The following is a 17,755-nucleotide window of genomic DNA, read 5'->3' on the forward strand; positions in this document are numbered from 1 at the left end:
AATTAGTGTATGTGTTCAGGCATAACTATGTGTTAGCAAAAATGAAAATCTTAGGTTTTCGTTATCAAGGTTTATTTTTTTTCTAAGTATGACTTCATAATACTGTAATATCATAATTATAATACATAAACGATTGTAAAATATTATATTGGGTGTTCGCAAATGTGAAACGAAATTCCTAACTATTCTAAGGTTCTTTAGTAGTATGATGGTTGATGACCTTGTCCAGGGGTCGATGAAATACAAACAAATTGAATACAACTGGGGCCAGAGATATCAATTAAGCTAAAAACGCATAATGAAAATAACGAAAATTGAATGGTACCTGTGTAGGTTACATAAATATCACTGCAAAGAAAATTACACAATTAAAACAATTCAATAATTTCAGAGTATAAAGCCCTCTGCAGTGGTTGATCAGTCCTCTTCGTTAGATCAGATATCTCTCGTTTCTGCTACGACTAAGCCTGAAAATCATGAATATGTTTAACTGCAGGTCATGGTTGAATGTACGAAAAAAATAAGAGACGTGGACACGAAGTCAGTTCTGAGTGTCAATTGAATATCACTTGCTGGTGTAACGCAAGTGCGCGTGTTTACCTTCTGTCAGCGGCAGCAGTGGCGGCTGTCGGTGAGAGCTGTAAACCTGAGAATCTGTTCTAAATCTCTCTCGTCTGTTAAACCCCAGTCTGATACATTTCCTAGGTCTTTGGTAAAGCCGAGTCTCCTAGTTGTTCCCTAGCTAATTGGCAGGCTACACTCTATTTGGCTGGAGTAGCAGGTATGTCATTGCCTTCAAATCGCTTGCAAGCATTAACTGTCAGTGCTTGGAGTGATTTTCTGCACTAGGAGACTTTCCAGTTTAACTCCTTATCAGTTAAGACTAACGTCTGAAGAAGTGTTTACATAATGCTTCTCGCAATCGTCTCAGTATGGCGCGAATTGCCTTGTTCAAACACTCGATGATTTGCTGCAACAGAAAAAGCGGATTCTTCTCTCTACATTTGTTTATATCGAAGTTGGTGGCCACACGTTTTCTTACTGGCTAATCAGTTGTTATAACTCCACCCAACAGAGGTTTTGTAGCCTATCATAGGAGTCGTTTCTTCGGAGGGCAGAGATTAGCTTCTGCTACATAATAGATAAACAGCTTTTTCTTTCATGCGAGCTTTATCACAGGTAGCTGCAGTGAGTCACAAGTGTTTCGAATTGGATTTCTCCTGACGTTTATGTGCCATCTCCTACCGTGTTCCTGTAGAAAGGCTTTCCGAAGGGTAGTCGTCAAAAGCAGGGGCAAGGACGGCTTTTGCTGCTGGTGGTTCAGGCGTCTCATTGTGTCAACTAGATGTTCCGCTGTGTGGATTTCAGCCTAACACTGGGACAGCCGTTGACACTGTAAATTTCTACTTCCCTCAGAATTGCATCCCCTAGCTCGGATCTGGGAAATTACTTGCGTGTAACTACTAGTGTGAGTGTTAGTAGTTTATATTCATGAAATACTGGCTTGTTTAGTCGCTTTGTCAATCAATAATGTGTACATTTTCACGTAACTAAGTCATGTGACATATTGATTAAACCGGGATTGTTTCAGGAATTCAGTGTAAGTGTGTTATTTGTTTGACACCCTTCAATGGTCATTAGGCAAATTATTAGTAGTGTAGGAAGTATGGGAAAAACTATATGGGCGGTTGTGTTTCACTTCTGTTCAGCAGACTGTAAACCCATTCATGGCTTGAGCTCTCCAGGAAGTGATTCATGCTGCAAGTAAAACAAAGTATAGCAAAATGGTGAGAAATTTATTCACAAACCAGCTGTACCTTTTGACGTAGGGGAGGTCTTGAAAGAAACTTTCAGAGTTATGTCAGATGTAAGACTACTGAAGAAATGCCTTCAAGGCTGAACCTAGAATCTTAACGAGTCCATCAGATGTTTAATCTGGGCCAGAATTCTCAAGATAGTGTTTGTAACAATTAGTACACTGCATTTCGGTCTCTGATGGATTTGGACGTTTTATAAAGAAAATGTTGCACGGTGTGAATTCCTGAAACGACTACAACAAACTACTCATCGTTAAATTTAGATAAAGAAAGAATTAGTGCATCAGAGAGAGCTATTATAGCTTTTGAATCACGGGCAAGATAATATAGATAAGCATTAATGAGAGACAATGACAGCTTTAATGGCTGTCTCTTGTAAGTTGTATTTCTTAAAAGTGTGATTTTTCTCAGCTTTTACTTACCAGAATCTGTTCGAAATTACAGGATACAGTACCATGAGTGTTGTGCATATTTTAACTAAGGGGTTTCCCTGTTTTTTAAATCTCAAAGACGTTAGAACCCTATGTACATATAAAAATGTCGACAGTTTCTTATATTAATGTTAACTTGGTACAAAAATAATTATCCTAAAACTAATCGATTTTTTTTTTAGAAATCCTTCCGTTAAAAGGGTTAGAAATGTGTAATCTACAAGCCGATTTTTTTTACAAATTTTTATTCCTGATAGCTTCTGATGAAAGGTACTTCCCATATGAATAAATTTTAAATTATTTAAGATAGGAATTACCAAGTGGCCCTAATCACCATAACAGTCCTTAATCCTAGCTATTTATTCTGTGTCGTTGTGCAGCGACTTTGTATCATTGTGTGCTGACTGTATTTTCAAACTGTACTGTTTATTGCTCACTACTGATTGACAGCCTCACTATCGTTAACACAATGACTTTTCCTACTTCTTCTCTTTCACTGGAACTTTTTTGTGGATAGTCCTTTAGGCAGATGCATATTGCCACTGCTAGACATTGTTTCTTAAATTGCGTGATACGTTGGTTTGATTTACTGATATTTTTCCAGTTTCCTGTTTACGTTTGTTAATGGCCTGTTATAAATTAGTGTCTGTTATTATTCATAATGTCGGATTACATGTGTTTCTGCATATGCAAAGAATGTGTTAAATTACTACAATCTTTTGGCTCAAGCCAGCTTTGTGGAGTACCTTTATGGTTCTTGCATGTTATATTTGCCTTTGTCATTTCAATTTTAATTGTGATATAATCTTATGCCGCTTAGATTTAACTTGAGTACATATTCCCTGACTGAAGATTTCGAATATGGTTGAGACAAAATACGATTATGAATGTGCTCTTTTGTAGGAGAAATGCAGACTGATTTAATTTCACTGTTGTCAGACAACTAGTAACAGTATTTGTCTCACTAAATATTTTCGTGTATTGTTATTATTGAATGAGAACCGGTAAAGTTTTTCTTATAATAGTTGTGTTGTTTTAAATAATTGTCTGTCATAGTATTTCACATATTAATTTTCTATCTGCATTCGAGTGCAGTGTTGTTAATAATTTGTATATTACTAAATCGTAGTTGCTTTTTCATAAACCCCAGTCACTACCACTCTACAGCCTACGTTGGTGCTAAAATCCACTACACTAAATGCTAGTAGAGCGTGGTTGTACGTTGTGATGACATATACTGTAGCTATAGTACAGATGAAACATGGGTACTGTTTCCGTTCGCTTTTTCGCTGTTGCAGTATGATTGTCAGATACATTCTGGTGATGGGGTCCTACAAAGTCGCAATTTGTGGACTGACCACTGTAGCTATAGTCCCAGAGTGACCAAACGGCTTCGTCCTGTTTTGATAGAGCCAGTTAAGATAGCTTTTGAGGGACATCAAGGCGGAAGTACCGCCAGAACTACAGACAGCTTTGGATAAGACTGGCAAGGGCATCGTACGAACTTCCCCTCAAAGATTTGATTAATATCGACAGGAGGTGTAGGACATAATTATCACTTGAACATATGTGATCAGGAAGACGCAGCTGTCAACCGTTTTAGAGAAAATCAACTTTGAACAGTTTGGTCGTGTTCATAAACTTTTTATGGTCGCTTGTATTGAAGGGGTCTCCAACCCAGTGGGTAAGCGCTTCGTTTCATAAGCTCGAGGTCTCTGGATCGAAAGTAGCTGCTAGTACTTTTTTTCATTCACGTAGAATTCCAACAACGGATTTACTATGATTCTTCACATTATCAAACATTTATTTATTCACTTACTATTTTCATAACTCTATCATGAAAAATGAAAGAAAAATGTTTCGGTAGAAGACTGGGAGCCAAAGAAAGATACATGAGAACTTTCAGTCAAATCAGTATAAGTATTTTATTTACTTTGTGTTACCTACATTTATGACAAGTGTATTGTATAAACTATGGGGAACTGTACGAATCACGATGAACTGGTCATGGAAACATGAAAAGCGATAATTATTGCGACCGACAGCACATGCAAGTGAACGCAGAATTTTTGTATGTGCATGGATTTTTCACCATGTGTTTTACAAAAGTAACTTTATTTATGTGCGTTAACGGCCTCGGTCGTCACAAAACTTCGAGCGTATCGTTGAACTACTGTTGCAGACAAATAATGGTGTGCGACTGATTGAGTTTTTGTGCAAGCTTCTGTAGAAGACATCTCTATTCTGTTCGATGACGTACGCACCGTTTTGTAACTGTTTCATAAGGATCTTCACATTGCTGAAAATTAAACGTCGAAGGCTGCATCAGCGATGTACACTTTGGAGGAATTACCTTACGTTGACAAACTTTCTCTATCGTCAAAGCTTCGTCGTACCAACTCGGGTTCGCTTGCCATCCCCATTAATCGACTGGAAATTGTTTTCCTCACACGTAGAAAATTCTTGTATAATAATGTTTCTTGGGCTTTGACGATGTTATCGTAACGTACTTATCGAACAACTTTTTTTCCACCCTTGGTGCAAATGAGCCCGTGGTCTACTGCAAGTATTTTCGCAACATGAAGATTTTAAAAATAATTTATGAACCATTAAATGTTGATAATTTGCACAGACATAAATGTGTTGTCAGAATTACATGTGAATGAAAATAATGTAAGGCAGGGCTTAACAACTGGCCGGTTTTGAGCGCGAGTACTCGCGTCTACTCAGGCACGTGCTCGCGAGCAGGTGCATGGTCGTGGAGTAGGGAGGGAGGGGAGGGAGGGAGGGGAGGGAGGGAGGGGAAATGCGCGCGCACGTTTGAATAGGGCCGCAGCGTGCCTATTGAATTCGAGCCAACTGTGTAACGTTTGAAGTACTACGATCAGCTCTAACAGTCACTTCGCTGGTTAAGAATCATGTCAAGTCGCCGTTGTGTAACTCCAACCATGCTTTTGCAGTTCAACCCCCATTGTGAGGAATTGTATCTGTTTACAGAAAAAGATGGTGTTGCAAAATGTTTAGTATGTCACAAAACGCTGAATTCTTTTAGGAAACTTAATTTGCTTGCAAATATCTGTAAAAATTTTATGGCGTATTCTCTAGCTCTGGACGAAAGTGTTGATATCATTGGAACAGCGCAGCTTACCATATTTATTAGAGGTGTTAGTAGAGATCTTCAGGTGATGGAGGAGCTCCTCGACGAAGTAGCCACGAAGAACACTACAACCGGAGGTGATATTTTAAGTAGTATTGAAAATATAGGATTGTCGTGGAATTCTTTAGTTTCAGTGTCTACAGACGGTGCACCAGCGATGACAGGGAAAAAATCAGGTTTCGTTGCGCTGTTGAAGGAGAAAATGCAAAAACCGACCGTGCCGAATGAAATAAGGGGCGTTCACTGTGTGATCCACCAGGAAAACTTATGTGCAATGTGTATCACTCTAAAAAATGTGATGAGTGGTATTGTTCGTACAACCAATTATATAAGGAAGCATGGGTTACAACACAGGCAATTTAAAAGCTTTCTTGAGGATGTAGAAAGCCAGTATGGTAGCCTGCCTTATTACAGCGAGGTCCGCTGGCTTAGTCGTGGCGAATTATTAAATCGATTTCTTTGCCTTTTAGATGAGATAGATATGTTCATGGAAATAAATAACAAGTGTGTCCCTGAATTGACAGAGCCTTCGTGGAAATGTGATCTCGCGTTCTTAGCAAATTTAACTAGCCATCTGAATGCTTTGAACATTTCACTACAAGGTAAAGATCTCCTAATTACTCATTTCATAGATCGAATACGAGCTTTTGAAATGAAATTGACAGCTGGAAACAGGAAATCTAGCTCATTTTCCTAAAATATCATCCATGCAAGATGTTCACAAAGACTGTGAACGTTATTCACATAGTTAAGTTGCCCTTAAGGAAGAATTTGATCAACGCTTTCAAAATCTGACAGCGCTAGACAGTGATTTTGATCTGTTCTCCTCTCCATATTCAGCGAATATTGAAGAGATTCGTCCTGAGCTGCAACTAGAAATTATTAACCTGCAGTGTGACAGAGAATACAGAGACAAATTTCAGAACAAGAAAAATATTTTGGAATTCTACAGACACTTCCCTCAGGATAGATTTCCTCGTTTGCACAAACTGGCGGCTACAATATTATCAATGTTCGGTTCCACGTATGTTTGTGAACTGTTCTCTGCAATGAAATGTAACAAGACGCGCCTGAGAAACACATTGTCTGATCGAAATTTAAACTGCACGCTGCGCCTACAATGCATAAGAACAATTACTCCGAACACAGACGCAATTGTAAAGGGCAAAAAGTACAAGATAACCGAGAATCCCACACCTTTTATTGTGTAACCGTTCACAAATTAATACGAATGTAGAGGCATACACTAAGCTGATAAAATTATGTTGCACGTGTACATTCTCCTTTATTTATTATGTGGCACGTGTACATTCTCCTTTATTTGTTTCATTTGTCGCAGTAATAACTGGTGAGCGATATCCCTGCGGGTGGCCACGGATTCGCATTGACTGGCGGCAACTGTTGTGTGCCCCACGTGGCTCTCCCCACTCTCCGCTCTGGTCCGGTGGTGGGGGTGGCGTGCTCGCGCTGCTCCGTGCACGGATTCACATAGACTGGCGGCAACTGTTGTGTGCCCCACGTGGCTCTCCCCACGGATTCGCATTGACTGGCGGCAACTGTTGTGTGCCCCACGTGGCTCTCCCCACTCTCTGCTCTGGTCCGGTGGTGGGGGTGGCGTGCTCGCGCTGCTCCGTGCACGGAATCACATTGACTGGCGGCAACTGTTGTGTACCCCACGTGGCTCTCCCCACGGATTCGCATTGACAGGCGGCAACTGTTGTGTGCCCCACGTGGCTCTCCCCACGGATTCGCATTGACAGGCGGCAACTGTTGTGTGCCCCATGTGGCTCTCCCCACGGATTCGCATTGACAGGCGGCAACTGTTGTGTACCCCACGTGGCTCTCCCCACGGATTCGCATTGACTGGCGGCAACTGTTGTGTACCCCACGTGGCTCTCCCCACGGATTCGCATTGACTGGCGGCAACTGTTGTGTACCCCACGTGGCTCTCCCCACGGATTCGCATTGACAGGCGGCAACTGTTGTGTGCCCCACGTGGCTCTCCCCACGGATTCGCATTGACAGGCGGCAACTGTTGTGTGCCCCACGTGGCTCTCCCCACTCTCCGCTCTGGTCCAGTGGTGGGGATGGCGTGCTCGCGCTGCTCTGTGCTCGCGTCTTGCTGCTCACAGCTAGCTCCGCGAGCACTTATGTTGTGAAGCCCTGAAGTAAGGGCTGCGAGTTTCTATCCTGATGCCTTGCAGCTATGAAACTAAGCGCTTTCTTACTGGGTTGCGGACTCGTTTAATACAAGCGACGATGCATATAAATAAGCACACGTAAAATTTTAAAAATAGATATTTTCGAAAATGGTTGAGGTTGCGTTTTGTTATTTACATATGCTGAAGTGAGTTTCGTTCCCTACACACCCCGTCAATATGAATTACATCGGTTAGGGGAAGTACACAATGTCCCCTTTTTAATCGTTTATCATATTCCTGGAAAAAGCCTCTTCCCCGTGTAGCGGTGTTAGTCATAATGTTAATCATTTATGTAAAATAGAAATTTCTATGTAGGGAAGAAGGGAGAAGTGATGTAGTGGAATGTCTTTAGAAAAAGACTTCGTAAATAGAGTTAAGGCTTGTTTACATTCGTTGAAGTGCGTTTCGTTCCCTACACACCACATCAATATGAATTAAATCGGTGAGGGGAAGTTCGTACGGTCCCATTTTTAATCATTTATTATATTACTGGAAGAAGTCTCTTCCCGGTATCACTTGCAGAAGTTACAGGTAGCACATTACGTTAATCATTTGTGTAATTTGAAATTTCTATGAAGGGAAGAAGAGAGGAGTGATATAGTGGATTCTCTTTATAAAAGGGCTGCTCAATTAGAGTTAAGGTTTTATGACGTATTCTCAACAGTGGCAGACAGACGAGAGTCAGACTGAATAATGACAACAAGCAGAAGAATGTAGGAATTTACTCCGTAAATGAAAATATTAAGAAATACAGAAAAGAACTGAAAGAACATACAGAGAGGATGGATGATGAATAAATGAAACGCAAATCGGTCAATAATATATTTTACCTAGTTGTTCACTTCTTCCCAACGTTCAACAAGCTATTCAGTGCCTCGACGATAGAAATGATTTGGTTTCCACAAGGGGAAATCGTCCAGCGAAGCCTTCCGTTACACGCCATTAGTGCTCTCCAATAGATGGGTGTCGGGCCATATGGAAATCCGAAGACGCCACTGGAATAGCGGACCGTCGACTGTACAGACGTGCCTTCAAGCAGCCATAATCTTTTCTAAAAGAATGGCTATTAAGATGAAGCAAAGCTAAGACAGCTAATCACCTCTCGCTGCACCATCGGTTGAAGTCATTCACTGATATGTGTGAAACACGTAAATAATTATAGTGCGCAACTTTTAAATAGAACGGTCTAAATACTCCTATCTTCTTTTTAGAAGACATTGTACTATGAAAGAAAGGCAAACATACCTTAATAAAACCCCATATGAACTTTTTCCTATGATAACTGGAGTTGATGGCTGTAAAGAGGAAACGAAAGCGATGAGATTTTATGGTAGCCGCACGAAGTTACACACGTATGACGAAAATATGGCGAGTGGTTCTCAAATGGTTCAAATGGCTCTTAGCACTATGGGACTTAACTTCTGAGGTCATCGGTCCTCTAGAACTTAGAACTACTTAAACCGAACTAACCTAAGGACATCACACACATCCACGACCGAGGTAGGATTCGAACTTGCAACCGTAGCGGGTGCGCGGTTCCAGACTGTAGCGCCTAGAACCGCTCGGCCACTCCGGCCGGCAGTGGTTTTCAACCCAAAAGTAAACTGGTAGTGTTTAACAAGAAAGCATCGCATATATAGTAATTTATTAACAAAGGGCTTCTATTTTCACCTTCAGAAAGCCGAGAGACATAAGAATAATGATGATTAAAACAGAGACATCTGTTGGTAAATGGTTGATACAGTATGGGACTTCCGTTGTAATTGTAGCCTACGCCATTCCATACGAGAAAGATCAACTAGAAGTCGAGTCGGTAGGCAGAGCGAGTCCTGAAATAATTTAATAGACTCTGGACGGACGGCCGTACGAGCAGTGACTGCAGATGTGTGGCGCTGATGTACAGCTGGCGTCAAGGGGCCTCGGATGGAGACGATCTATTTCGATGGGAGTTTATACAACTCCAATCCTGCACCTTGCGTGGCTAATAATTCTACTTAAATACCGTATTCAGTACGTAACATTCCAATTACTTTCAATGAATGTTAAGTTTTGTAGTTAAAAAATTTGACATTTGCACTTTTTTTACATGGGGCGCAGTCCTATAAGATTATTTCACATAATCTTAGCGCTTGCTTTAATGTAGAAAATTACTGTAATCCTGCAAGTACAGGGTGATTCTGTGATGATATTATGAACTCTCAGGGGTAATAGAGAGGGATAAATGTATTAACTTCAGGCAAGGGGCTATGGTCCAGAAACGACAGAGTCAAACCAGTAAGCGATGATTGTTCTCATACCTATGACAGTGGAATACGGGCACCGGTACTGTTGTTGCTAAGATTTAGGATAAGAAACTTTCGGAGGTGGTAGCATGAACCAAATAAGAAGATAATGTCAGTAAACATGGCATGTAAACTGCATAATAGATACCTGAAGAGTTATAAGCACTTGTTCATCTTCGACATTGTGAAATACACCTCTTCTACTGCAAGATCTTGAGTTTCAATAATTTTGGAGAAGATAGGACTATCCAGAACAAGAATGAAATGTAGAGTATAAATGGGATCTCAATGGATACAAGAAGAACTATAAGCTCTTGTACATCATCGCTACTACGAAACACATTTCTTCTACTGAACAAGTGTTCACAGCGCATGGTTTATCCATTGCCGAGCTCATATTTATTGCCCATTTTTCTTATTTTGGTCCATTCTACCCCTTCTGAAAGTTGTCTATCCTACAGTATTAGCAACGATACTGCTGGTACATGCATTTCACTGCCGGATGTATCAGAACGATTTTTGATTATAACTCCCGATTCGGTCTTTTCCAGACAAGGGTCTCTTACCTCAGATTGATACAATTACAATCCTCCCTCATCGCTGAAAGTTTGGCATGATGGAATAGCCCTCCACAGATGACGAATCACGGGCTTAAGTAATAACTTCAACAAAAGCGAAATGGTGAAGAGCGACTTCACTGATGGACTTCTCAGTGCAAACAGAATCATTCCTTAAATTTTAGTGTTATTTTTTTTACCTCATTCGACTGTAACATCGTACTAATTTCACGTGACTTTTGAATTAGTATAGTATTACGACTTAAAGGAAAACACAGTAATGGTTTAAATGGTTCAAATGGCTCTAGGCACTATGGGACTTAACATCTAAGGTCATCAGTCCCCTAGACTTAGAACTACTTAAACGTAACTAACCTAGGGACATCACACACATCAATACCCGAGACAGGATTCGAACCTGCGACCGTAGCAGCAGCACGTTTCCGGAATCAAGCGCCTACAGCCGCTCGGCCACAGCGGCCGGCAATACAATAATACTGGTGCCGAATATGCAGATAGCCTACTGAAAATTTTAAAATTATCGAACCGCCAGTTTGATGACCTTATGGCTGGGAAATCGTCTGTAAAATATCTGGTAAAAGCCGACCAGGGGAGAGATAATTTTTGGTTTTGGAGAAATTGGGAGACGCAAAATGGGAAATTACCCTAAGACATATCTTAGGGTGTGTGGGTTTCATATTCCATAATGCTTGTAATACAAAGTTACTGACCTTATTGTCATCATTAAAATTCATGGCAGAAAGATATTAGTGACAAGTTTCGCTGATGACATTTATATCTTTCAAAAAATTATGAAGAAAATGCGTTGGTTGTATAGAATGAACAGCATTATGAGTACGAGCACAGGTTACAATTGGGAGTAAATCGAAAAAAGGGGAAAATAATGAAGAGTAGGTAGAACGAGCTTTCGGTAAGCTAACATAATATTGGAGACCACAATGTAGACGACTTCGTTAAATTCTACTACCTTGGAAGCAAAATAATACATAATAAACGAAGGAAGAAGGAAGTAAAATACAGAGTGGTACAGGCAAACAGGGAGCCCTGGCTGAAGGAACTAAGCTAGTATCAAACACTGACTCTTCTTCTTCTTTTTCTTCTTCTTAACTGTCGGTTGGACATTAGAGACCATACGTGTTCTCTACATTCCTCTTCCAGTGCTCTCTATTCCTGGCTTTTGTAGTCCATTCTGCTTTACTTAGGCCCATTGCCACCTAGCCCTCGTCGATGTCATCCTTCCATCTGGGTCGTGGCCTTCCTCGCTTCCTTCTGCCCCCAATGGATCCAGAGAGTGCTACTTTAGGTAGTCGTTCCTCCTCCATCCTAATTATATGTCCGGCCCACATCTGTCTCCTCCTCTTCATCCTTTGTCTACTATCAGCCTGCTGATATACCTCCTTCAGTTCCTAGTTTTTATGTACTCTCCATTCCTGTGTTTCTGGGTCTCTCTTGGGTCCAAAAATTTTCCTTGTGATTTTACTTTCAAAAACTAGTATTTTTGTTCACCTGTTTCTCTAAATGTGAAGCTTTCTGACCCATATAGAGCTACTGGCAGAACTACACTCTGATAAAGCTTACGTTTGAAGCTTCTGGAAAGAGTCCTACTGGATGCCACATCTCTTTTGCTAAAATAAGCTTTATTCGCTGCTGCTACCCTCGCTTCGATTCAGTTTCCATTTTATTCTGTTCATTAATGATGTTTCCCAAATATTTGAAGGTGTCTACTCTTTAAAAAGTGAGATCATCGACTGTAAATGGACTACCATCATTGAGTGCCTTGCTCACGGCCATGTACTCTGTTTTCTTCTCATTGATCTCTAATCCTGCTTTCCTTGCAATCTTTCTGTAGGAATTTCTCATGAGTTGTAATTCTTTGTTTCCACTTATTAGGACAAAATCTCCTCATAAGCAAGACGATTTATTTTATTCCTAGCCATCATTACTCCAACTGGGTCTACTTTTTGGTGTTCTCTACCTACTTTTTCTAAAAACAGATCGAAAAGTATTAGAGATAAAGCATCTCCTTGTCTAAGGCCTGTTCTGACTTCAAACTCCTTTGTTCATATATATGGCTCAAACAACTATGGGACTTCACATCTGACGTCATCAGTCCCCTAGACGTAGAACTACTTAAACCTAACTAACCTAAGGACATCACACACATCCATGCTCGAGGCAGGATTTGAACCTGCGACCGTAGCAGTTGCGCGGTTCCGGACTGAAGCACCTAGAACCGCTCGTTCACAACGGCCGGCCAACTCCTTTGTCACTCCTTTGTTGGTCTTTAGTTTGCAGTAGGTTTCCTCCAAGCACCTCTGTACTAGGCATATTAACTTTCTGGGAAACTGAAATTCTTTGAGAACTCAGTTTATTGTGCTCCTTTGTATGCTGTCGTAAGCTTTTTTGAAGTCAACAAATACCATGTGGATGTCAACATTATATTCCCATGCTTTCTCAGTTATGTGTCGCAATGCAAAGAGGTAATCACTAGTTGACCTGTCTCTCCTAAAACCACACTGATAGTCACCTATAATTTCTTCAGCTAGTGGTATCACTCTCTTGAGACAACCCTGATAGGATTTTGTAGGTTACATTAAGGAACGATATTCCTCTATAATTATCACAATCCAGAGAGTCCTTTGTAAGCATTCTTTACTTGATGGACCAGCAGTCTTCTGTGGATGCAGACTCAACTTCAGTATCGACATCAATGATTCCTTCACACATGGCAACGGATGGTTAACTGTAGCTATTGTACGAGGTGGATCAGGAGTTCCAAACGTATCTGGCCTGGAGAGCTTCGTAGACCGAGATGTCATCGCCTACAGAACCTACCATGTTACCGAGAATGCTAATAAAGACTTTGGCAAATCTACCTATATGTCACCCTCACCCTTTACCTTATATACCCGTAATAGACGTAAGCTATCATGTAATGAAACTGTATTTATTTGGATTAAAGGGAAAGGTACTTGTGAATATGTGAAATTTGTAGGTGATTGTACTTTGTATTTTCATAAATAAATTGATCTGTAGCGTAGCCCACTTGAGGTTAGGTTGGGAGTTTTTTTTTTGGTAACGCCACATAGCGCTCTATATGAAAATCACTGACTGTGCTGTGTGAAGTCTTTGGCTGGTTTGCATTGTTGGAAATTTTGCTATTGTAGTGTTTGGCAGTTGGATCTGAACAGCGTGTAGCGTTGCGCAGTTGGAGGTGAGCCGCCAGCAGTTGTGGATGTGGGGAGAGAGATGGCGGAGTTTTGAGAGCGGATGATCTGGACGTGTGTCCATCAGAGACAGTAAGTTTGTAAGACTGGATGTGATGAACTGATATATATATATTATGACTTTCGAACACTATTAAGGTAAATACATTGTTTGTTCTTTATCACAATCTTTCATTTGCTAACTATGCCTATCAGTAATTAGTGACTTCAGTAGTTAGAATCTTTTATTTAGCTGGCAGTATTGGCGCTCGCTGTATTGCAGTACTTCGAGTAACGAAGATTTTTGTAAGTAATTCATGAAAGGTATAGGTTATTGTTAGTCAGGGGCATTCTTTTGTAGGAATTGTTGAAAGTCAGATTGCGTTGCGCTAAAAACATTGTGTGTCACTTTTGCGTTGATCAAAATAAGTAAAGAGAGTAATGTCTGAGTACGTTCAGTTTTACTCAGCTGTTTGATAATCAAGTAACGTAACAGGTTTATCAGTAATTCAATTACTCTTCTAAGGGGACGTTTCACCTTCTTTTTTAATATGGGGCCGATTATGGTGGTTTTCCAGTTGTCAGGTTTTTTCTCATGTTACCACACTTTCCTTACCAATTTTACTGTTCTTTTTACCAATTCTGGCCCTCCATTATTTAATAGTTCACCCACAACTCTATCTTCACCGGAAGCTTTATTACTTTTTAAATTTTTTATTATTCCCTGTATCTCTTCTTCACTGGGTGGTTCTTTACTGATGTCTACTGTATCTGGGACGTCACATAGAAGATGTTCAGTGAGGTCTTCGCAATTTCGTAAATTAGCGAAGTAGTTTTCCCAACGCCGGCCTGTGCGGTCGTGCGGCTCTATACGCTTCAGTCTGGAACGGCGTGACCACTACGGTCGCAGGTTCGAATCCTGTCTCGGGCATGGATGTGTGTGATGTCCTTAGGTTAGTTAGGTTTAAGTCGTTCTGAGTTCTAGGGGACTGATGACCACAGATGTTAAGTCCCATAGTGATCACAGCCATTTAGTTTTCCCAACGTTTTTCCACTTCAGCATCTCTTGTGAGGATTTTTCCCTGGGAGTCTCTAATAAATCTCTCTTTCTCTTTATATTTTTGTGTTACTTCTTTTACGTTTTGCTACACCTTCTTGTCCTGTGATGAATACTATCCTCTTGTGCCTCTTATGTTAGTTATTTCTAATAATTCCGTTTCTCCTGCCTTAGTATAGTAGCTGTTTCCTTTCTTATTCTGGTGTACTTGTCTCAGAGACCTTGGTCTCTCAGATTTTCTGACTACATCTTCCTAACCAAGCTCCTTTCTTCTTCGCTGGCACAGTTGGTTGAACCAAACCTTTCCAGACTTTTTCCGTTAACCCTGTATCTTAGAGGCTGCACTGTTTACTGTCTCCTTAGTCAGAGACCAGTTATTGTTCACATCATTAGGACTTTCCATTTCATCACAACTCATTAGGCTTTCTGCTATTGTTGACTCATACTTCCTTCTTACCTCTCTTTCTTTGAATCTATTTGTGTTACATGATACAGTCTTCTTAGACATTCGGCACGCTTTCTTATATTCAATGTAGATTTTACTTATCACCGTGAAGTGATCGGAGTCACAAATTGCTCCTGTATAGGTTCGCATATCTTTGATGCTACTTGCATATCGCTTCTGAATCGATAATATGGTCTATCTGGTTTACTGCATGCATGGTCTATCTGGTTTACTGTATGCCCGTCTGATGCCATCCATGTCCCTTCACGAATGTTCTTACGATGGAACCTTGTACTCACTATGCAGAGATTGTTGCAATTGCGAAACTGATCAAATGGATGCCATTGTCACTGGTTTCCTGATGCCTGCTTGCGTTACATACCACCGATTTATAGATGTTTTCGTGACCAAATTTGGCATTCGAGTCACTCAATACTATTTTGACATTGTGATTTGGCAGTGAGTTATACACAATGTCTGAGTATAAAATTCGTCCTTAATATAGTCATCCTTATCCTCGCATAGTGCATTTACATTAATAAAGGATATATCACTACTCTGCAATAATAAGGGATACATAACAACTTCGCCTGGCGGTTGTGATGTGGGAGATTCTGAATTCCAGCATTACCGATGGAGAGGGGCAAGAACTAATTGTAAGTCACTTTTAGCCATAGGTCCGAATTCTTTTCGTCACATAGTGAATAATATCTGTACCCGTTAGTCAGTTACCTGTATAGTCACTCCTGTTTCTACTACAGAGCTTTGCCTTAACTAAGGTCTTTGAGATGAGCAAGGCTTAGTCAATGGCATTAGAAGGTTGCTGTGTGGACAACATGGCCTATGCGTTTCCAAACGAATAAAGATTCTTATTCCGTTGATACTATAAGTTTAGTTAAGTAGTGTGAGCCTAGGGACCGATGACCGTAGCAGTTTGGTCTCATAGGAACTTCCCACGGATTTACAATTTTTCCAAGGACAGTGAAGTTTGACTACAGCCTGGGTTTCAACATGGGAAATTACCATGAGAATTGTGAACCGTATATCCGTGTGCACCTGCAATGGAATACAAAGAAATAGTTTTCTGCACTTGCGAAATTGGCAAGCCATACCGAAACGAGGTGTTCTTGTCTGTACTGAGGCAGTATGAATGACACAGGGGGCCATCAATTTGGATGTTGTGGCCCAGTTTCCCTCTCCGTGGTATTTTTTATTCGTTATCGAGCTGAGTAAATTCGTTTTTTATTCACTTACTTTGGCGTGCATTTTTTATTGTTTCACGAGTACTATGTAAGCGAAGTGGCTTGGGTACCATATAACACTCGAAACATTAATCATTCTATTCAAAGTAAATTAACTATATGTTTTGAATTTCGATAATTATCACTCGATATAAACAATTTTGCATTTATTTACAAAATGTTCCGTCGTCGGGTTGAGTGCAAATGTACATTTTTATTATAATTGAGCAGTTTTGAGGCTATTCACATACATGTTGTGCAGTACTGATTACTTAGTGTCATCTCGTGCCTTCATCATTATCATTACATCCACGAGAATTTCTTTTCATGTCTCACAGACTTTTCGGCACTGTGGGGTTGCTTCCAGTATTTTAGTAGATTGCCTTCAGGTTCCCAACGGTAGGTTTCCGTCAAGAACTTCAAACAAGTAATTTTTATTGCCTTGTTCCATTCAATGTTCCACGGAAATTTTGTCTTATCAGCTTGTTAACAGAAAAGTGTAGCATGCTAAATGCTTATACAGTCCAGTGTTAGCTTCTCTGATTGGTACCTTGCTTGTTATACCTGAAAAAGTGGTTCGGAAGACCAATTTGTACCTTGCACTTAGTGTGTGTTCCTCTCTCAAGCCGTTCCTAAAATGTTATCAGACTGCTTTATGATATTATTTTTATGGGTCAATATTCATAAAGAAAAGAGGGTATAGTCATCAGGGTAGTATTGTACAGAGTTTCATTGTTCGCTAGTTCAGTTCTATAAAACTCACAGGCATCATTCATCGGGACGACTCAGGCTAAATATCAAGAGGATATCAGATTTGCTTAACAGCTACGGTTTTTTTCATTTAATGAGTTATCTTTCAGGTTTGGAGTTTTGTTCATTGGACATGTGTTGCTGCGTAGATCATAATTGGGTACATGCCACATATTTTGTTTATAGTGCAAATACACATGTTAATAATGAAAGGCATATCTGTTATTTATGTGGCCCACTACGCCAGTTCATTCTATGGTAGTGCAGACAGTGGTACACCCACAACGTTCCTCCCCCCCTCCATTTTTTCAACATTCCTCATGCACTTCAGTGAAGCGGTGATGGAAGCGTGGTTGAGGAGGGATTTTTGGATGATAATAGGCTTCTGAACACATTGACATATTATAATTTATCGTATTTATTTATTTATCTGACTTTTTAAAGAGTTATCTGGGACTTAGGTACATTGCCTGAGAATCATGATCTGGAGTGATAATGATAATTAAGAAATGTCGAGGGTATTTAGGTTACTAAGGTCAGTCAGACAGTATTTACGACTAATATTATTAGTTATTTGGGTTCTATGATGA

Source organism: Schistocerca cancellata, chromosome 6 (genome assembly GCF_023864275.1).
Source record: "Schistocerca cancellata isolate TAMUIC-IGC-003103 chromosome 6, iqSchCanc2.1, whole genome shotgun sequence".
Lineage (NCBI taxonomy): Eukaryota > Metazoa > Arthropoda > Insecta > Orthoptera > Acrididae > Schistocerca > Schistocerca cancellata.